This window comes from Ornithorhynchus anatinus, chromosome 19, assembly GCF_004115215.2.
Source record: "Ornithorhynchus anatinus isolate Pmale09 chromosome 19, mOrnAna1.pri.v4, whole genome shotgun sequence".
NCBI classification, from domain to species: Eukaryota; Metazoa; Chordata; class Mammalia; order Monotremata; family Ornithorhynchidae; genus Ornithorhynchus; species Ornithorhynchus anatinus.
This window is the reverse complement of record NC_041746.1, coordinates 30,245,456-30,268,972: the sequence shown is the minus strand read 5'-3', so window position 1 is coordinate 30,268,972 and position 23,517 is coordinate 30,245,456. Positions and strand designations below refer to the sequence as shown.

The 23,517-nt window shown below is 40.4% G+C and overlaps 2 long non-coding RNA genes across 2 annotated transcripts in view; both read left to right on the top strand.

Moving 5' to 3' along the window:
- Window positions 1–1,271, top strand: part of LOC103171148 — a 319,534-nt gene extending 318,263 nt beyond the window's left edge. Inside the window, exon 3 of the long non-coding RNA XR_486616.3 lies at window positions 772–1,271. This is a non-coding gene — a long non-coding RNA (uncharacterized LOC103171148). The remainder of the gene's footprint in view (window positions 1–771) is intronic.
- A 5,694-nt stretch (window positions 1,272–6,965) lies between these two features.
- LOC114805722 lies at window positions 6,966–18,017 on the top strand. The gene is made up of 2 exons (XR_003753750.1): window positions 6,966–7,041; window positions 16,636–18,017. It is a non-coding gene; the product is annotated as an uncharacterized LOC114805722 (long non-coding RNA).
- The last annotated feature ends 5,500 nt before the right edge of the window (window positions 18,018–23,517 follow it).

Below are 23,517 nucleotides of genomic sequence, written 5' to 3'. Positions count from 1 at the left end.
AGCACAACTAAATCAGGATTGGAGTCTTTTGGTAAATTGTTCCTGAGAAAATGTTGGAATCAGAGAACTTTAGGGCTAGAAACTTCTTTTCAATCCATCGAAAGTGTAGAGTACCATAATAGGCACTTAGGAGACTTCAGTAGAATTAATATATAAGATCCCTGCCCTCAAGCTGCTGATAATCTAAACTATCTCTAACCATGTGGAGGGAAACCAGTAGACTATTTTTCCAAGCATCCTGTTGCTACTGTTGGAGACAGAATCTTGGGTCTGAATGGACCGATTGTGACTCAGGATGGAAGCATTTCCTATCAGTTCATTACAGATAGGGTAATACATACAGGAAACTTTGTTGACCCCACTAATTGTCTGAATAGTACCCATGCTGAGGCAGAGTCAAGGTTAGGTGATGTGTGGGAAAGTTAGCCCAAAAAGCCTTCTGATTGACTTTTAATCCTTAACCTATATGTCTGAATTTCAGATTAGCGTAAGATTGTCAAGAAAGACTTGGGTCCTAATCTTGGTACCCAGGATTTATCATAGTGCTTTGGCACTTGTGAAGTACTTAATAACTACAGTAATATGAAGATCTCTGGAGAGTTTACCCCAGATGGCAAAACCTTAGGTTTGACCTGATTTTTTCCTCCCTTCCTGGCCCCAGTCCCTTCCAGAACTGAGCTTGGCCTTGAAGAAACACTGCCTCTAACTTTCTAATGCCTTTAAATTTCCTAATTTTTTCAGCTACTTATAAATGTTCTGTTTATCCCGCAGGCAAATTTCTTCTCTTAATATCATCATCAACAACAACAGGATTAACTGAGCACCTACTGGGAGCAGGGCACTGCATTAGACACTTGGGGACATCCAGAAGAGGTGATCCCTGACCTTGAAGAGCTTACCATCTAATGAGGAAAATGAGTTAGTGTGAATAGATAAAAAGCCAAATAATAAGAATGGGAGGCTCGACATGAATAAAGAAATACAAAATGGATAAATTAATCAGTATAAATGAATGAACAGAAAATCGTGTCAGAGCAAGACTAGCTTGGTAGTGGGGGTTAATCACAGAGACAGTTATGTTTCTGTAGATGACCTAGCCCAACTACTGGGTCTACCAAATGTAGACCTTGAGGTTTATGAGGCAAAGAGAACAATTAAGAACTCAAATGCCTCCAATAAATTAGGGACAAATTGAGTTTTTATACTCTATACTATTGTACATTATTTTTTTCTAACTGCGAGTCCATGCTAAGTCTCTCATATTTACCGTACTGTTGTTCTCACTGAAGCCATTAGTGTAGTATATATCAAGGAAAACCAGGCCTGTGAAGGAAGATACATTATTAAATTAAAATTAAATATGGATTCAAGGATAACAACAATCACTATATTGTTTTTGAATGGGATCTGAAATACATTTCTTCTGGGTCTTAGATAACAGCAAGCCTAAAGGAGACTTTATGACTCACGTACATTGGCTTGTGATCTGTGAATTGGATAAATCAATATGATATTTCTGTGATAAAGCCTACTGTATTACAACTAGAGATGGTCAATTAGGCAATAAGCCATGACAGGGCACGTGTGGCCCTCCATCTTAATGAAGCCTACTTTTGTTCCCTGTCTAGGATAGGGTGAGCGACCGATGTTTATATCACAGAATTGGAGTAGAAAATTCTACAATTTCCTCCTGGCTCTGTAGGTTGGCATTCTTGGGAAAATCACTTTGTATTTGCTATCTGTAAGAAAAAAGGCAATTCACTAGCATCGAAGCCATAGTTAGCACAGTTCACCTTCTCCAAACTGGTCTTGTGAGAAAAGTGAGTGACAGTGAGACATCTAAACAGCTACTCTACAGTGAACAGACATGGGGAAACCATAAACAGGGATAATAATAACAATAACTGCGATATCATTAAGGGCTTACTGTGCTAAGATCTGGGGTAGGTACAGTGCAATCAAATGTGGGGCTCACATTCTAAGGAGGAGGGAGAGCAGCTGGTGCCATCCCAGTTTACAAATGAGAAAACTGAGGCACAGAGAAGACAAGTCATTTTCCCAAGCAGGCAAGTGACGGAGGCAGAATTAGAACCCAGGTCTTCTCTCCCAATTCTGGGCTCTTTCCATAGGTCAGTCTTCTTCATAAACCCAATGGAGTAAAAATCTGGACAAAATGGAATAGTCAGGAGACTGGGAGTCAGAGACCTGGGCTCTGATACCGGATCTGCCAATTGTTTGCTGTGTAAACTTGGTAAGTCACTTAACTTCTCTGTGCCTCAGTTACCTCATCTGTAAAATGGGGATTTAGACCATGAGCCCCATGTGGGATGTGGACTCTGTCGAACCTGATCATCTTCTATCTATCTGTCCCTGAACTTAGTACAGTGCCTGATCCATAGTAAGCACTTAAAAAACACCATTCTTTCAAAAATAGCCATGGACCATTGGAAAAGCCATTAGGAAACAGTGCCTTTGGAAAACAGCAGCTGATCAACTACAAAGGTATCCAGCAATAGACATGTGGTGACTATCTTGGAACAGAGGCTTGAAATAAAGTGGGAAACTGAGACAGAGAAGCTATAGAGAGTCAAGGCAACCATGCAGCAAGAGACTAACCTTATATGAGCATCATATGGAAGGAAGAGATTGTCATCTACACATTACTCCACACCTGCAAACATAGAAAATGTCTACATTAGGAGCAGCATCTTTGAACCAAAAGGAAAGCCATATATGTCTGAGCGTATATATGTATAGGGAGAGTGCTTTGTACGTATACATTTGTGTGTGAGTGTGTGTATCCGTGTAGCACAAGAAAGCACTCAGTTACTCCAAAACATCTATTTTAATACACCCCTTGGCTAGAACGAGATAGGAGAATTAAAGAATGTATTTTCCAGCAGCATCAGCTCATTTGAGCTCAGTGGGCTGCATTATCTAACTAACAGCTTCTCCACTATTTGTGTGTGCGTGTGCTTGTGCGTGTGTGTGTATGTGCTGCCAGTATTATTATGGCATACGTTAAGTGCTTATTATATGTCAAGCACTCTTTTAAGTGATGGTGAAGATAAAAGTTAGGTAGGATACAGTCCCCATCCCACATGAGGATTCCAGTCTAAGTAGGAGGGAGAATAGGATTAGGACTATCCACTTTGTCCTCCTCTGCAGTAGATTGGCTTCAAGGCTCTCCTCCAACTCTGCATTCCTTACCTATCTGCTTCCTTCACCTGCTATTCCTAACACACTCTGCTCCTCCCAAAACAACCCTCTAACTCTCTCACTCTTGACTCTTCCACCTCTGTCCTCTCACTCAGTCTACTCCCCCAGCTTTGCAATTCTTTCCCTGCCCAAATCTGAGAGACCACAGCTATGCTTAAATTTGATGCCCTCTTAAAACCTCACCTCCTTCAAAATCTTTCCCTAATTATTCCCCAGTACACTAAGGATCATGGAAGGAGACAATGTTAAACCACTAGCGTATTTTTACCAAGATAACTTTACACCACCAGAATGATTGTAGATAGAAGTGGGGCTTTCTTGGAAAGATGTGTCCATGGCTTCACTATGGGTCGGAGATGATTTGACAGCATGACAAGACAAGACACTAAGATGGCCTAATGGAAAGAGAAGGGGTCCTGGACTCTGAGGATGTGGTTTCTAATTCTCATTCTACCACTGGATGACCTTGGGCAAGTCACTTAAAATCTCTATGCCTCATTTTCCTCATCTGTGAAAAAGGGATTCAATACCTCATTTAGACTGTGAGCCCTATGTGTGACAAGGACTGTGTCAAACCTGATTATCTTGTGTCTACCTCAGCACTTGGTACAGTGTTTGGCACATAGTAAGCACTTAACAAACACCAGTGTTGTTAAGAGGATCACTGCAGCAGAGTGTCAGTATTCTTCAGATGAAGGTAATAATAATGTTGGTATTTGTTAAGCGCTTACTATGTGCCGAGCACTGTTCTAAGCGCTGGGGTAGACATAGGGGAATCAGGTTGTCCCACATGGGGCTCACAGTCTTAATCCCCATTTTACAGATGAGGGAACTGAGGCACAGAGAAGTTAAGTGACTTGCCCACAGTCACACAGCCGACAAGTGGCAGAGCTGGGATTCGAGCTCATGAGCCCTGACTCCAAAGCCCATGCTCTTTCCACTGAGCCACGCTGCTTCTCCTCCTTGAGGACAGAGATCATGTCTTGTCTCCCAAATTGTTAGTACATATACACAAACAAAAATTTAGCAATCTAAAAGAGCTAGCAGGGAAAAGTGAGTGGTAATCATAATAATAATTCTGGTATTTATTAAATGCTTACTTTGTGCCAGACACAGTTCTAACCTTGGCAGGGTGAATATGAGCAAATCAAGTTGGACACAGTCCTTGTCCCATATGGGACTCACAGTCTGAATCCCCATTTTACAGATGAGGTAACTGAGGCCCAGAGAAGTGAAAAGATTTTCCCAAGATCACACAGCAGACAAGTGGTGGAGCTGGGATTAAAACCCACAACTTTCCAGCTCCCAGACCCATTTTCTCTCCACTATGCCATGCTGCTTAGATGGTCCATCCTGAAAGTAGAATATATCTCTGGGAGGGCGACCATTACACGGTTCCTCCCAGCATCCTGTAGCCAGTGGCTGGATGAGCCATTAGTCAGTCCCAGGAATGTGCACTGAGGATGGTTTTATGGGGAGAAGACAATTGTCCCATCTCATCAAGGCACCATCAGACATTCAAGAGAGCCCTAAACCCAGAAAGGAAGAAGATGGTTGATGAGCATTGGAGGCTTTAGAGAGTAGAATGCTCCTGTCTTTGAATAATCTTCTCACAATGTACTCCAAGTCCAAAAGGTTGTTTGGGTTTTCTTTAGACAGGGGGCTTTGTTTCCTTTGAAAACTACTTTGAAATGAAATCCTTAGGGGGGCATAAGATGAAAATGTCAATCAGTGATTTTCCCGGGCTACACACTCAATGAACAAAAACAAAGCAGCACATTTTTGTGGTTTGGAAGGCTAGACACATTTGTCATGAATTGGATTCTCATTACATTATAAAAACATACCTGCTAGCGACAGCTATGTCCCATAACCACTGAGAAAACTCAGCATGTAACATAGCACTTCAGCATTTTCCACTGTTTTGTGTGAATCTCCCCAGTGCAAAATCTCACTATGGGATGGTTTAGGATCAAGAGGTGAACACTGGGACCTGATTCCAAATGCAGCAGGACCATGGGCTCAATGTCTGTCTCTCCTTTGAACGTAACCAAACACAATTTGACCTCATAGATTGCCGCCTCTTCCATTTTATCCTTCCTTCTGAAGTGGGAAAGGGCATCTATTGGGAGGTGGCAAAGAGAGCATATCCAGTTTTCCCATTGCATGTGTTTATGCTATGCAATTTGGTATTACAGGTAGGGAGAAGTAATGTAATAGAGTTTAAAGATGTTTCCATAGGCATTTGTGAAACTACAAAGAATCAATAGGTTGTATTAATTGAGCCCTTAGGGTATGCAAAGAGCACTGTACTAAAAGGTTGGGAAAGTACAACAGAGGCAAAAGACACATGTCCTGTCCAGCTTATACTGTCAATTAAAATAAATGTCACTATTATTACTCCCACTAGAACAAATATATTCAGCATATTTGGATAGAAAACAAAGCCCCACATACGTCCACGGTGGTTTCATTTATATGAAAATCACTAGAAAATGCAACCCAAATCTATCCAAACATTCATCTTCTGCCCCATTCTACAAACTAAAATGGAACAAATCAGCTGATCCCAAGCTATTCCCATTAGAAATGCCTTTCTGTCCTCTACCTACTACCTTATGCAGTCTTGGCCACATTGCACCTTGATTCAAAGAGTGAATGCTTGAACTGGTAATATTAAGGGAAAGGATCAGCCCACCAAATTAGAGCACTCTTAGATAAATGAAAAGTTGACATCTTGCTCATCTATAATGACAGAAAGGAGGAATTTCTGTCCACACAGTTGCATTGGCTTCGTGGTACCTAATTAAGTTCATGTTTTGAGTGAAATGGCAATTGGATCTACGTATCATTCAAAGTAAGCTTTTAGCTCTTAATCTATTTCCCTTTGGTTACAAAGTATGTGGTTTTCTTGGAGGGAAAACAGCAGAGAGCTGGAAGCTCCTTTGTGAAGGAGAGCAGAGACAAGAGTGGTTGTGAATACAAGAGATGAAGGGAGTGGTTCAGCAATAGCTCAAGGTGACCCTCTGGGCAAAAGTCCAGATCTTTTTAAAAAAATTCTCTCCTCACCAATATGAGACCTCCTGTGGACATTTCTTCTGCACTGTCCCTGCACGTATTGCTCTTTTTTAAAAACAGACTGATGAATATATATTTACCATATAAACATTTTAATGCCACATGTTTCCCAATTCAATCCTTTAGAGAGGCTAGAGTAAAATTGATTGGTCTCTGCTCCAAACTGCTTATTTATTAGTCACTTGGTATGGGCCAAACTCTGAGCTAGATGCAAGATAAACAAATCAGATAAAATTATGATTCTACTAAAGAGTCTCTAGACTGTAAACTCTTTGTGGGGAGGGAATGTGCCTGTTTATTGTTGTCTTGTACTCTCCCAAGCATTTAGTATGGTGCTCTGCACACAGTAAACACTCTAAAATACAATTGACTGACTCAGGGATCAGAGTCTGAGAGAGGAGAGTCAGTTATTTTATAGATGACGAAATGAGGAAAAGAAAAGTCAAGTGACAAGTTCAAAGTCACCCAACTGGATGGTGGCAGAGCTGGGATTAGAACCTGGGACTTCTGACTCTCAATCCCATATTATTTTCTACTGGATCATACTGCCTCTGCTTCCTACTCTCAGATGAGGAACATATTTATCTGGGCATACTAGATAACACAGATGTCAATTTTCTAGGTTTAAATTGCAAAGTGAACTCAGCAAGTGGATGCCTTTGCTTTTGCAGGTTGCCTTGATTTCCAAATGGAAGAAACCAACTCTAATTTCATAAGAGTGAGACAATGTGGAAAGTTTCAACAGTAAGACGTACCTAATATATCTTTGGTCTAATGCCTCTGTCTCTCTTCTCTGCCTTCCAATAGGCTTTATGTTCATCTTGGGCTTGTGTTGTCATTTGCTGAATCGTTGTTTGATACTTCTGTAGTTGTATTATGAGAGAGGTTTCATCATTTAAGGGTTATTACTCTTTTTTCTGGCTCTCCACTCTCCTTTCTGTCTCTGTTAAAGATACTTCAGTGGCTATAATGAAGCGAATCCAAATTACTAGTTGGAGACTTTCAAGGTACCTGACAGGCACACAGAATATTCTCTTAACATTTGACTGAACCAATCATCCCCAGGGATTTTCTCTTACTTTCACGAGCTCTTGTTCTAAGTTGTGTTTTCTCTCTGACTGTACCTTGGTGCTTTAGTAGAAGGAAGCCAGAAAATGCTAGCCCGGAGCAAATCAGGGAACAGCTACCTCAAAAGTCATTAAGTTAAGTTTTTGTGTCGATTCAAGGGAGCACTCTAAGGCAAGGTATGCTAATCAGCCTGCTCAATTACGTGGAATTCCCCTCATTAACAGAGAAAGAAGGATAAAAGAAAGAGGGTGAGAGGATGGGAGAGAAGGAGACAGAGATAGAGACAGAGAATAAGGAAGACAGAGAGGCACTGTGCAAGAGAATGAAAACTGAAAGGAAGAAAAGTAGGAGAGAGGGAGGAAAGGAAGAGGAAAGGGAGAAGAGAGGAGAGAAAGAGAAAGAATTGGAAAGAAAGGAGAGTGCCTATGAATATAATTTTACCTGTAGAAACTTATAGGTGAAAGGCTATTAAACTGATATTGTTACTAATGCTAGAGTCTATGCAAAATCAAAAACAGCCAAAGAAAAGGTTTTTTCTTCCTCTTCTGACTTCATATGCCTATTTAGCCTTCCATCATTTTGTTTTCCCTGTTACTTTTTTTCTTATGATATAGTCCCATACTTTGGTCACACCTATTTTTGGCACCATTAAGATTAAGGGGAAAATACATATATATCAAGTGAACTTTCACAGATGTATATTTTGCATAGGGAGTATAAATGGGTTGGTTGCTTAGAAAATGTTTTAATGCTTAAAAGCTAGCCTCCAAAACAGCATTTGGATATTCTCCAATAGGTTTGCCATGAGTTCCCCTCAGAAAGTGTCTTTTATCTAGCCTCTGCTTGACTTTACATGCTGAAACACATTCTCTTTACCTCCTTGCTTTGTAAACATGAAAACACTGGGCATACTCTCCCCTCACATTTTTTATTTGTGCATCAAACACATCAAAGGACAAAAGATCTGTGGGAAAATTATCCACCACCCCATAACTCCTTTTGTTATGGGCTAGAGCTTTTAAGGCCTTTTATCAGAAGCTTTGCTCCTAAAATGAATGATCCCACCCACTTCCTCTTCATTTCCTATTGTCATCCCTTGAAAACCCATCTCCCCAGTTTGCTCTTTGTAAATGCTGACATTTGCAAGAAGGATCTTTGCGTAGGAAGTCCAGTATTGATACCTAGCATGTCTATTAAATCCTACATCTTTCCAGTAAGAACAAAACATAAACTCTCACTAATATAATATAATTTTTAGCTGTTAACATTTGTCATTATGTACAATGATTTCCACTTGGGACATATATGAGTACATGTAAGCAAGAGACCAGGTTTGACTTGATGAAAACCATACAGGAGATGGAAACTGAAAGCAATCAGAAAGGATGCAAAGGCATAATGAGAAAATTGATCTGTTTGCAAGGTACAGAAAGTGGAAATAATTTCTTTCACATTACACAAATCAAGACTTCATAATTAGATTTGTCTCAAACACAGACATAACATCATCTTGTGGTACATCAAATTACACAGGCAAGTGATTAAAGTTGAAAATTTAAATTCTGTGAAGAAACCAATGGGCCCAACCTAACAAGAATAGGAAACTTTTTACAGTCAAAATGAGATGGTAGAATATTGAGATGGAGGAGGACCCTTTTTCCCATTTAAATAGTCTCAACTGGGTTTGAAAGCAGAAAGTAGCTGAAAAAAACTACTTTGCTGACTACTCCTGTCCAATTTTACAAAATGAGTTGGTACATTCGGAATAAATTGTAGTCATTTATGCAGTTCCCTTTACTATGGATTTAATAATAAATAAATCACTGGCTGTCCTCAATGTGATAAGGGTCAGATGAAACCAAGACAGGTTGGTGAGTTCCCATTCTAAGTCAAGAAAGGTAGTCAACTTCATATAGTACTTATGCTTTCATTACATGAAATATACACATGTATATTATGCTATTCTAAATGAAATTCCATCTATGCTTGTGAATGCAGCTTGGAAAACAAATATAGAAGACCACTGTTTACAGGTGAGATTAAATGCTTATGATACAGGCTGATATTTCCCCATACAAGCACTGTTTTTGAACTTCCTTCCCTGTATCTTGATCTTTACATAACTTTTCCTCAAAGTGAGTCACCCCTTTCCTGATTTCTGCATGCCAGGCTTGTCTTTTTAATCTGACAGTCCGGTACCAAGTTCCATCATTTGACACTGCACTTCATTATATTTTTATGCTTTTTATTCTTCCCTCCCAGTTTATGTGGTTCTCCTCTTCTCTCACTCATCTTCCAGATAAGGTGATTCCTTTGAAAAAGCACCTTTAGGGAAAGCAGAGTGATTTAGTGGAAGAGTGCTGGAAGCCAGAGGAACTGTTTAGGGTTTTTTTTATGGTATTTGTTAAATGTACTGAATGTCAAACACTGTTGTTATTTACCCCAAGGGCCAGGGTAGATAAGAGTTAATTAGGTTGGATACAGACCCTGTCCACATAGGGTTCATATTCTAAATAGGATAGGAAACAGGTATTTAATCCCCATTCTACAGTTGAAGAAACTGAGGCACAGATAACTTAAGTCCTCTGACTCCCAGCCCCAGAATCTTTGCAGTAGGTCACAACTTTCCTGAATGTGTCAGTGGGTGTATGTCAGACTTTATGGTAGCTGAATGAACTCTTTCACATGTCTAGCGTAACAACAGTAAATTCCAGATGTAGTATGCAAGATCACATGCTGGGACAATAAGGCATTTGCAACTTCTTACTAAATGCTTAACTCTCTCCTGAGGTATAATTTACAACCAGAAATAATCTGGGAGAAGTATAGGGATGTCATCCTATGAACTGCACCTAACAGAAGAATATTCTCTTCATATTTACTAATACACATCCTCAGCATTATGTATATATGCTTGTTCAAATTCTATTCATATATTTCTAAATATAAATGTAATTCATTCATTCAATAGTATTTATTGAGCACTTACTATGTGCAGAGCACTGTACTAAGCGCTTGGAATGTACAAATCGGTAACAGATAATAAGAAGCTTTGGACATAGAAGAGGAATCCTCAACCATTTAAAGGAAATCAGTTTGAGGATGATAAAAACAGTCAACAAAGGGATCATGCCTACCAACAGTATTGTATTCTCCCAGACACTTATTACAGTATCCTTTCAGGATTGCATGTGAAGATTTTCCAGTATTCTACCAGTCTCACCTACAGGAGGAAGAGTCAAGCAGAGGAATACCCATTCCATTCCTAGCTTGGGCAGTGGTTGGTGAGTGAAAGGCAATCTGCTACAAGTCAAAACTCATCCATGCTGGGCGGCAGCAGCGAGGGAGAGAGTTGAGGGCAGAGACTCAGGTTTACTGTGTAGATGAAGGCAATGGTAAACCACTTTTTACCAAGAATATTACGGATACAATATCAGAACAATTGCAGATGGAGGTGGGGCATTCTGGGAGAGAAGTGTTCATGGAGTTGCTATGGGTTGGAGATGACTCAACAGCATAAAACAAGACCAATTAGTACAGTGCTCTGCACATAGTAAGAGAGTAAGCACTCAGTAATTTCCATTGATTTACTGATTGATGGATATATTGAAAACATTGAACAGAACCCAGAGCCTTAAGGAAACTATCATCATCCTTACCTTTGGCTTTAAAGCACTCAGTCAAATCACCCTACCCTACCTCACCTTGCTAATCTTCTACTACAGCCCAAATCATACAACCCACACACTCTGCTCCTCTAGAGCCAGTTTACTCACTGATCCCTGATCTCATTTATCTCAACTACCTCTCCCTTTCCCATGTCATCCTCCTAGCCTGGAACTCCCTTCCTGCTCATATTTGCCAGACCAGTAACCTCTCCACCTTCAAAGCATTAATAAGGCCCCATCTCCTCCAAGATGCCTTCCCTGATAAAGCCCTCTTTCCCCTGGCTTGCTCTTTCTTCTGCATTGTCTATGCACCTCAATCTGTGACCTTTGGACACTTGTTATTCTCCCCACCTCCAATGCCACAGCATTTATATATGTGACTTTAAATCATATATTATAAATTACTTATTTATTCATATTAATGTCTGTCTCCCCCTCTAGACTGCTCATTATGAGCCAGGAACCTGTCTGCTAATTCTGTTGTATTATACTTTCCCAAGTGCTTAGTACCTCTGCACATAGAAGTATATAGTAAGCACATAGTAAGCGATGGATTGATCCTCTATTATATCATGAACTTCCTTTATGGGAAGCCCTGTGATTTAGAAGTAGAATAAAAATTAGTTCAAGATCCAGCATAGCCTCAATTCGAAGTTATAAACAATTATTGCCTTTCTTGTTTGTCCCATCTCTTCCAAATGGAACATTCCCCCTTTTCCTTATTCGCTTCACGTATAGCGTTAAAAGATTATGGATATATTGACTTGCCTTCTGTTGCTTGTCCACATATATAATTGAGTTACTATCCACAGAGCACTCACTGTTTATATTAGTTTTTGAGGCTGGTTGGTGTGTAGTTGATTTATACTTGAGTATTCTAAAATGTCTATCCTCATGACATGAGCTGTAATGATCAATGGGAATGAGATGTATTTTCTGACTGTGCCAATAATAAAAGAATGAAATGTGAAGTACAGCACAGGAGGAAAGTTATTTGAACTTCAATGGACAAACAAGTACTTTAGTGCCTTTAACCTTTAGTACTTTCTCATGGCTGGCCATCTCAACATCTCCTATTATCAAAACAAGATCACTTCTAAGGAGACATAAAATAAATACAGGGACCAGCCTGAGGCTTGAGGTATTTGGTAATACCAAAGATACAGAGCTCATTCCTAGTTCTCAATGCTAGCTACATTGCATTCTGGGATTGGGAAGTAATTAAAACACATCATTTTCTCTGAATTCAGAAATATTTTGGATGGGATGCTTTGTAATCATTACAAACACAATTGCTGATATATTTATTCCTGAGTTATTTTTCACCAACTCCCAGTAATCAGCTGAAGAAGTGATATAAACAACACAAAAGCTTCAGAAAAATGTGCAACTTCAAAGAAGAATTTATGTCCTTAGGCCAGAAATGGTCAATCTCTTTGCTGAGAGATTAGCCAAGTTTGACTCTTGCTTGGTCTAGCCTGTAGGTGAGAATGCCTCAGTTACTGTGGCCATGTTTGGGGTATTCTTCCTTTTCTTCAGCCACCTCTATCCCCGGCACCCTGTCCAGCTAAGCACAGTCATTTTGGAATGGGGATGGGAACTTCATATGGCCCCCGAAAAGTATTATGAAAGCTCATACAGGAAAGGAGGATTCATCTCAGAGGTTGACAAGCCCATTGGCAGGGCCAAAGTAGGACTGAGGTCTTTATTTCTGTGTGTGTGTGTGTGTGTGTGTGTGTGTGTTCTCTTGTTCTCTCCTCAGATCATGTTCCTATGCCAACTTCTGATTCTCACAGTGGACTCATTCTTTCTCCCTATGGGCTGGTTTTGTGCCTCTTCTGCCCCAGCATTTCTGGGTAGTTCTTGGTACTCAAGACCAAATATTCTTGCATCCCTGTGCTGCTCTTTTTCCTCCTTTCCCCTCCTCCTCCTCCCACTTTTTCTGTCAGGTCGCAAACCTCCCAGCCAATTAATGCTAGGGATTGGTCTCTGAGCCAATCAGAGTCCTCAGCAGTGATCCAGAGAGACAACCTCTGCTTTCTTTGCATCTCTACTTAAACCAAATGGGCTGGCCTGACCTTCAAATTAAGAAAATTGAAAGGGTGATCTCTCCATATTAGGAAACTAACAGATCTTGGTTTCAAAATGTCTCCCTCTGTGCAACTCACTTCCTCTCTTCATTAACACTGCCCTATAGTTTCTTGATCAAAATGGAAGTAGATGGAATATTTTTAGTGAATGCATTTCTGAGTATTCCACCTTAATAATTCCTTTTATATAAAAAAGAAATATAATTTGAGATAGGTTAATGAGGCCTAAGATTATGAAGAGAAAATTAATAACATACATGCAGATGACACTTCATAAAATAGTTCATCTGGGGAATAGTTTAGATTAGAAGCTTGCATTGCTGTGGAGGCTTATAACTGCATTAAAATGCAGTTCTTGATTATAAGGTAATTATGTTTTCCACTACCATGGAAACACTTTGCTCAAAACGCAGAAATGGGGAAGAACTGAAATATCGCATCTTGGGGTCCAGCATTCCAGAGAGCCTCTAAAGCGCTATGAGTGAGTCACTGACTGCTTGTACAGCAACCGTACTGATGAGGAGGCACATGAGAAAGAACTTCACAACAGTGATGAGTGGAGCAGAGCCTTATGTGCAAACACAAATTGAACAGGGTTCATTTGCAACAATATTCCAAATATACATAAATGCTTAATTAGCAATAAAATGCTGTGTTTACACTGTGCCTCTCTCTAAGGAGCCCCAAGTACTTTAGAAACCTAATCTTATTCAACTTCACATCATATGATGGGAAAAGGAATAGGCATCATCATCAACTTCATCATCATCATTACTATTATTACTATTGCCATAAAAACTTTCACTATTGAGTCCAAGGCTCAAGATATTATAACTTCTCCCCTCAACTGATTACCATGTAGAAGCAAACCATATTTTGCAGTTTTCCATACTTTGGGAGAGGTGACGCAGGCTGTTGAAAGAAGAGTGAGGGAAGGCAGAAGGGACATTTGAGAGGTGACAGTAAATTCCCACCCATATCATATCCTAAGAGTTTTAAGCCTATAACCAATGCATTCATTGATTGTACATTCCTTGAGAATCTGTCTCTCTATACTACTGAACTCTCCCAAGAGCTCAGTACAATGCCCAGGGTACAGACTACACTGAAATAAGCATTTGGGAGAGCACAATATGAAAGAGAAGGCAGAGGCTCCTTCCCCACGGGGATGTTACAGTCTAGAATGAGAGACAGATATTAAATGAGTTACTGTTGGATTTGTACATAAGTACTTGGGGAGTGGAAAATATCAAAGTGCTTAAGGGGGACATACCGAAGTGCATAGGCAATGCAGAAAGGAAGACAGGAAAGTAAGAGCTAAGTTTGCAAAGGCCTCTTGGAATGCTTGTGAGTATAGTAGGGTCTTGATGATGTCAAATGTGTTCCTGTAAGTAACAAGACCCCTATTCTGTCCAGTTCCTCTGGGGGCCATTGCATGGGGCTGCACCCACAGCAAGCTCAGTCAATCAATCAATAATCAATGGTATTTATTAAGCACTTACTGTGTGCAGAGCTCTGAACTAAGAATTTGGGGGAATACAATAATAACAATAATAATAAGGGTGGTATTTGTTAAGCACTTACTATGTGCCAAGCACTGTACTAAACAATGGGGAAGGTACCAGATAATCAGGTCCTAGATGGGGCTTGTAGTCCAAGTAGGAGGGATACCAGATATGGAATCCCAATTTTGCAAATGAGGAAACTGAGGCACAGAGAAGTGAAGTGACTTGCCCAAGGTCAATCAACAGACAAGTGGTGGACCCGGGATTAGAACCCAGATCCCCTGACCCCTAGCCCCTTGCTCTTTCTACTAGATCATACTGCTTCTCAATGCAAGAGAGTTCTGAGCCACCACAGGCAGCAGTGCTCTCTTTCCTCCACCATCCAAATTGGGAGCACAGATTTATCTTCAGTGCTCATCAACTTACTGTCACTGTTCTACAGTTTCTCTTCTAATGGCTCAAACTCTATCTCGTTCTCTACTCTGGTATCTCGAACACCTTGCTCCCTTCCTTCTCCCTGCCTAGAGTTCCTTCTCCATTTAAATCCACCGGATCACAGCTGTTCTCATCTTTAAAGCCATCCTGAAACTCCACCTCCTCTATGAAGCCTTCCCTGTTTTATTCCTAACTTTTCAAATTGTATTAACACAACAGCCATAGCATTTAGGTATTTCTACCCATCCTCAGCACTTGGGAATGTATGAATATACATTCAATTATTTATTCATTTATTTCATCCTGACATGGATCTGTTACCACTATTTGTAAATAATTTTTGCCTGACTCTTTCTTTTTTGGCTTATAACTCCACTGATGGCAGGGACTAAGTCTTTTGCTCTGGTGAACTCTACTGAACACTGAGCATATTGCTATGCACACAGTCATTGCTCAATAAATATTACTGACTGATCCCACAGTTGATAGTGAATCACCTGGAGGCCCAAGAGCTGAATATTTTCCTCCCCTGTTCTTGAGGAACAAATTTATAACTGGGATGAAAGAGCACTGTACTTTCAGCTGATATTTAAACTCTTAACTGGCTAATGGTTTCTCATCAAAACAAGTTTTCCTCCCTTCAACCTTTTGATCTCAAATAAGAAACAACTTGTTTTCCTTTTTAGTGCTCTCCTTTTACCTGCTCTCCTCCTGTTCCACTGGTATCTTTTAGTGGTATTGAATATCAACCAGATAATTAATCAGTGGTACTGACTGAGCGCTTACTATGTGCGGAACACTGAACTAAGCACTTGGGGGAGTACAATACAATAAAGTTGGCAGACACGTTTCCTGTCCATGATGAGCTTAAAGTCCAGAAACAACTTGCTTAGCTTGATTAGATAATGCTCATTTAAAACCCATATGGTCATTTCCCTTCAGGTCTAACAGCCCTAATCCACCCCTTTTCAGATGGGCCATTTCTGGATAAGTCAAGTAACTTCATCAGCCCTATGCAGAATTGGCCCTGGCTTCCTTTCACACCTGCTAGGTCACACATTTCAGTGGACTCATCTCAAATGGCAGAGAGAGTTGGCAAGCAAACTTTTTAACGAGATTATCTTGATTACAACTAAATCTGTTTCTCTACAGCACAGTAGATCCTGTCTCAAGGCAATCATCACTCCATGGAAGAGTTTGTATCACAACTTTGTTTTCTAAAATGTTCAGGCCACGAATAAGCTAACACTCCTGTTAAAACTCATAAGACTGGCTTGCCCTATTTTTCTGAGAATATGGAGCTCTTTCTAAATTGAAATTATGAGCATGGTTGAAATTCTAACTTTAATGGGACTCTATTATTTTTCAGAAGCTGAATCAAATTGGTGCATCAGAAAGGTTATAAAACTCTCACGTTACCACACCAAAACACATAAAGACTATTTCACTGAGCTGATAAGATTTTCAAATATCTATCATTTTTGTTTCATTTAAAATAAATTTACAATTGAGCAGAAAGTGGATATACTGAAGAAATTAACTTTTACCTCTGTTCTGGTTCAACATTTACAGAGTGAAGCTTTCAAGCAAGAGGAGTTGACTGGAAATGAACAGAGGCGTCATGTCCTGGAGAATGGAAACTTGAATCAGGAAACTTAAATACTAGGAACTACTGTCCCATTTATCCTCTATGGAGCATTCTGTGGAAATGTTCCTCTCCTTACTCCCCTGCCCCCCCACCATGTTTCTCTACAGTTTCTCTTCCTTTCCAGTTGTCTTTGAACTCCATATGTAGTGTACCGTGTGTATCTGGGTCATTTCTTGATGGGGAAACAGTCTTTTTTTCAGTCCCATTTCTGGGAGAATTGAATATCTTATATTTCCGCAAGGGTTTGACCACAATGAGGGTCAGTGTCAGAACTGTGGTTTCAGATGCTACGACGGCAGGTTGGAATTTAATTGTCTCCGGGAGATAGATCGAGAAGAGGGAAAAAAGAATGCATTGGCTATGTAATAAGGCTTTGCAAAAAGATGGTGGTTAACCTTTCTGCAGGGTGAAACAAAGGAAACCAAGCTACAAATCAATCCAACAGCAAGGCCTGTTCAGAAATTGGCCAAATTCTACCGAAAAAAAAAATGATAGTGGGATGAGGATGGGGATTTGGAAGCTATAATTAATGTATGTGGTGCAGATGTTAAAGGAAACTAACCAGACCCAAAAGAACAATAGATCTCTGTGGAATGCAAAAATAACTTTCTCTTTGCCTAGTTACATTTTGCAAAAGGAGTTTTTTTTTCTCCACAGAAAGAATTTCAAATTTCCCTGCGTTTTAGAAGATTTCTTTTCTTTGGAGCCTGGTATAATATAATTAGCCGCGAAGAATCTGTGTGTTGAGTTATTGTAATGTACACAGAGATTCCATTAGGTGCACACCACGGTGTGGTAGGAATAAGGCGGGAATAATTAAACACCAGATGGTGATGTAAACTCCAATAGAGAGAGTGGATGCATTATGCATGAGTAGACCTTTATTGTTGTTTTTATCCATTTCCTGCCATTACGCTTTTCTTAGACTTCAATCCATGTTTCACAGAAAAGATCTTGCTGGATTGGGGTTTCTCTGGCTTGAAAGAACCAATCCATTCACTCTGTCATACTCTTGTCAGTTATTTTTCTGTGCTCAATTTGCCAAACTAGGGAGAGCACGTTTTATTCTTGTAGCCCTTGACTCCTAAGATTTGCCATCCCCTAGAGCTTCTGAGCTCACTGGATATCATTTTATGTTTCTGCCAGAAGTATAAAGTTTTAGATTAGTACCTTTGGAAATTGAATCTGATTTTTAATGATTGTAGTGTCACATTTCCAGTCTGAGATAGTTTTAAAAATGTCATTAATAGGTATGAGATTAATCATCTTGGTTTTTGTGACCATTAAAAATATCTTTTTTTCATTAAAGAAGTAATGAATATGAAAGTGGAAACGAGCTGGGATATATAATGTATTAATGGCTGAACGGTAGATCACCGTAATGGGCTAAAGTCTTTAGAGGAGACAATACACTTGATTGTTGATGCTCATTTTCTATTCAGATGGTTATTCAGATGGCTTCGAGAAACTATTATGAATCAAGGCAACAGAATCCCAATGATATCAGATGTAGATATATGTAGGAGTGTTGTCTTTTGCTGGATACTGCTCAATCAATCAGTGGTATTTCTTAAGCACTTTCAATGGGCAGAGCATGGTACTAAGCATTTAGGAGAATACAGCACAATATGCTGACTGTTGTAATGGGGTACAAGTATTAGCCATTCAACAATCAACAGTATTTAGTGAATACCAGCCATGAAGGGAGACGTACACTAGAAATGGAAGTGATATTGTTCTTTTTCTTGCCTATTCCCTAGGAGCCTGAAATAATAATAATTTTGGTGTTTGTTAAGTCCCCCTGTAGACTGTAAGCTCATTATGGGCAGGGAATGTATCTGCCAATTCTGTTGTACTGTACTCTCCCAAGCATTTGGTTTAGTGTTCTGCACAGAGGAAAGCACCCAGTAAAAACGATTGATTGATTGATTGATTGCTTACTATGTGCCATGTACTATGTACTATGTACCATGTACTATGTGCCATGAGAAGCAGCATGGCTCAGTGGCAAGAGCACGGGCTTTGGAGTCAGAGGTCATGGGTTCGAATCCCAGCTCTGCCACTTGTCAGCTGTGTGACTGTGGGCAAGTCACTTCACTTCTCTGGGCCTCAGTTACCTTATCTGTAAAATAGGGATTAAGCCTGTGAGCCCCACGTGGGACAACCTGATTCCCCTGTGTCTACCCCAGCACTTAGAACAGTGCTCTGCACATAGTAAGCACTTAACAAATACCAACATTATTATTATGTACTGGGGTAGCAACAAGATAATTAGGTCCCACATGAGGCTCACAGTCTATATAGGAGCGAGACCGGGCAGTACTGAATCCCCATTTTACAGATGAAGGACCTGAGGGGCAGACGAATGAAGTGGCTTGCCCAAGGTCACACAGCAAGTAAGTGTAGGAGCTAGTATTCAACCTAGGTCCTCTGACTCCCAGGCCCATGCTCTTTCCACTAGACCACACTGCTTCTTTAACTGTCATCGTTACTGTTATTTAATGTGGTCTCTACAGGAAGGGTATGCCCTTTAAAAACTCTATAGAGTGGCCCCCCAACTCCCCTCCTCTGTAAATCTATACATAACCTTTTGAATGGGAGAAACTCTGTTCTCCCTGTACCCAGGAGACAGGAGAGCCAAATGATAATAATGTAAGTTGTGCCCTTTATTTAAAAGGTTCTGTGAAGGACTCTAAACCATTGAATCAGTGGTATTTATTGAGTGCTTACTAGGTGCTGAGCACTGTTCTAATCTATTTAATTATGGCATTTGTTAAACACTTACTTTATTTCAAGGGCTAGGGTAATGATCAAACATGGTCTCTGTCTCTCACAGTGTTACAGGGAAAGCAAATATCTTTTCCCTGATTTACGGATGAGGAAACTGAAGTATTCAGAGGTTAAGTGGCTTATCCAGGGTCACCCAGTAGACTGGTGGTAGGGACATCCAAGTCACCTGAGTCCCGGTGTCCTCCTCTTTCCACTAGGCCCCACTGCCTCTATATCTCACTTCACCTGCTGGCCTACTTCAGTATCAGAACTGATAATGAGAGCCTATTTCATCTAGTGGCATCATTTGGGCATCAGGCCAGTTCTCAATACACTGTGGGCATTTTGCTAGATTCTATCTGCTGGTAGGCTCTGCTGATTCAAATTAGGTGGAGTGAGTTAAGGTCAGGCACAAAACATTTATTTTCCTTCACTTAAGAACACATTTTCCTCTTGTTTAAAGCAATGTGTGCAATGTTCTCATAGTTCCAAGGATCCCAGGGTGCTTCTGAAGAGAATTCTAAACCTGTCAGTAAAGAGCCCAGATTCTCAGATAAGTAGAGTAGAAAGAGGGATTCAGGGTCTCTGTTGAATCTACTGCCCCAGGCATCACAAAGACAAGAGGTTTTTTGGTGAGCTGGGAGAGGAGCAAACATTTTAACACCCAGTGCGGTCTGATCAGTGACCGGTAGGAAAACCACAGCAGTCATACATACCTTGTTTGCACTCTTCTCCAGAGGTGGCCCCAGAATATATGGGAAAATCATAATACAAAGGTGAAGTATCAAAAATGGCAAAATGCAACTGATAGAAAAGGTAACATATATGAGTAGGACAAAATATGAATGAGATCATCAACCCTGCAGAAGTCTTCTCTGTCAAGCCCTAATCATCTCTGAGCACAAAGGATACACCCTCGAGACTGTGAGCTCGTTGTGCACAGCAATGTGTCTGTTGTTATATTGTACTTTCCCAAGTGCTTAGTACAGTGCTTTGTACACAGTGTGCACTCAGTAAATATGATTGAATGAATTAATGAATACACACACACACATAGTATGAACTCTTGGTGGACAGGGTATATGTTATTAATCAATCATATTAATTGAGTTCTTACTATGAGCAGAGGACTGTACTAAGCTCTTAAGAGAGTACTATATAACAAAGTTGATAGAGACATTGCCTGCCCACAACAAACATAGAGTCTAGAGTGGGAGTCAGACATTAATGCAAATAAATGAATTACATATGAGGATGAGAAAGGGGTGAATAAAGGGTCCAAATTTAAGTATGGTGTGATACAGAGGGGAATGGGAGAAGAAGATATAAGGGTTTGTTGGGCAACAACTCTTGGAGGAGATTCAGTTTTAATAAGGCTTTGAAGGTGGGGAGAGTGATCATCTGTCGGATATGAAGAGGGAGGGTGTTACTGGGCAGAGGCAGGAATATGGGTGAGGATTTGGCGGCGACAAAGACAAGATCAAAGTAGACTGAGTAGGTTGGCCTTAGGCAAGTGACGGGTCAAGTCTCTTCTTGTATATCCCAAGGGCATAATACAGTGCCTGGCACATAGTAAGTGCTTTACAAATACCATATTTTTTATGAAAATAGCAATTTCAATAATATTTGTTAAGCACTTACTATGTGCCAAACAGTGTACTAAGCTCTGGTGTAGATCCAAGATAATCAGATCCTGTCCTACATAGGCATCACATTCTAAGAGGGAAGGATATTGGGTACTTAATCTCCATTTTAAAGATGAGAAAACTGAGGCGCAGAGAAGTTAAGTGACTTGACCAAAGTGACACAGAAGGCAAGTGGGGAATAGAACCCACTTCTGATAATCTTTTTTCTACTGGGCCACACTGCCACTCGGAACAAGACACTGCACGCAGTAGCTAGTACTACAGCTGTTACTTTCTCCTAATAATAATAATAATTGTGGAATTTGTTAAGCGTTTACTATGTGCCAAGCACTGTTCTAAGTGCTGGGGTAAATACTAGTTAATCAGGTTGGACACGGTCCATGTCCCTCGTGGGGCTCACAATCTTGATCCCCATTTTACAGATGAGATAACTGAGGCACAGAGAAGGTAAGTGACTTGACCAAGGTCACGCAGTGACTTGTGGTAGAGCTGGGATTAGAACCCACGACCTCTGACTCCCAGGCCCATGCTATTTCCACTAGGCCATGCTGCTCCTCCACACAGAGCCTGGTCAATTCCCTGAGTGAAACCTATGTTACCAATGACCTGGTAGGAGAGCAAAAATAAAACTTATTTTTTAAAAGCTTCGCCCATGGAATTCTCACACTTTTAGGAACTTGCTGTATTGTTGTAACACTTCTTTCTATATCTGACTTTTCCCTGAGTTTCATTTTCTTTTCCCCAAACACATTTATTCCCTCCATTCCCGGATACCTAGCATGCTACTAAATTGGGGCTTTTGATTACCTAAACTGCTGGCCCCAGCAATTTCCAGTTCTCTTTGGGAGTTTTAAATTTTCTCTTTGGCCTGCGGAATTATGGCACACCTAGAGTAAAATGAGTTTTCCTGATAATTATTTTAGCAAACTTAATTACAAAAGGAATGAACTTTGAGTTTTGAGAGGTCCCTTAAGCCCCTAAACTCTCCCCTAGACCACCAACTGATGTTCTCTGGTTGATGAGCTCTTAAGGGAATGAGAAGTCCACCAAATTGGTCTTCTTCTGCCAAAGAACCAAACACTGAGGTGGAATAAACTTAATGGTGGATGAGCATAACAACATAGGTGTAACCTTTTTTCTCACACTGTAAAAAGAAATGTCACTGAAATTGCCTTTGTTGAGAATTAACATTACCTAGTAGAAAACACACAGATCTAAGGTTCAGGGAACCTGGGTTCTAATCCTAGTTCCACTACTTTCCTGCTGTGCAACTTAAGGCAAGTCACTTAACTTCTCAGTGCCTCAGTTCCCTCATCTGTAAACTGGGGGTTCAATACCTGTACTCCCTCCAACTTAGACTGCAAGTCCCATCCATGTGAGACTGGGACTGTGTCCAGTTGGATTATCTGTTTCCCACCCCAGAGCTTGGTACTGTTTTTGGCATATCGTAAGTGCGTAACAAATACCATAATTATTATTCAAGATTGAAATTGGCATTGTTGATGTGGATCCCAAGAGTCACAGGGCTATCTGCTTTGCTCCTCACCTCTTACCTCATCTCATCTTTCACCTCTGGACAGGTGACACAGCCAGGGATAATAATAATAATAATAATAATAATGATGGCATTTGTTAAGCACTTATTATGTGCCAAGTACAGTACCAAGCTCTGGGGTAGATACAAGGTAATCAGGTTGTCCCATATGGGGCTCACAGTCTTAATCCCAATTTTACAGATAGGCACAGAGAAGTTGTGACTTGTCCAAAGTCACACAGCTGATAAGTGGCAGAACTGGGATTAGAACCCATAACCTCTCTGACTCCCAAGCCCGCGTTCTTTCCACTAAATGTGGGGAAATGGGAGAAAAATGAGGAGGCTTATTAGGATGATCCTTTAGAGTATGATTGAGAATCTCAGGTTTACAACCCTATATCCCAAATACAAGCCCAGCAGAGACAATTCCATCTTGTAATTTAAATGGCTCATGGCTCTGATCTTGCCCAGAACTAGAAAGTAGTCATATCCATTAACTCTACTCCTCAGTTTATTAGAGGCTGAGAAGCCAAGGGGAAGAGGCAGGAACAAGAGCAGAGACTGCAGGGCCAAACAGGGAGAAAAAAAGTCTGGATGCACAACCTGAATTTCCTCCAGATTTACGGTTTTGACCACCTCACTGGTTGTTAAGCACAAACATTTGAAAGCACCTGACACAAGCCAGGCTCTTTCAGGAACTCAACTGGTGGAATTTTCAGACCAAAAACAAGGTGGGAGGCAATGTGTCCTAATGGAAAGAGCAGAGGGTCTGGGAGCTGTGACACTGTGGTGCAGTCTTTCTACACTTGTGGTTCAGTCTAGTGGGGAGAGAGAAAAGGTATTTAACTCCCATTTAA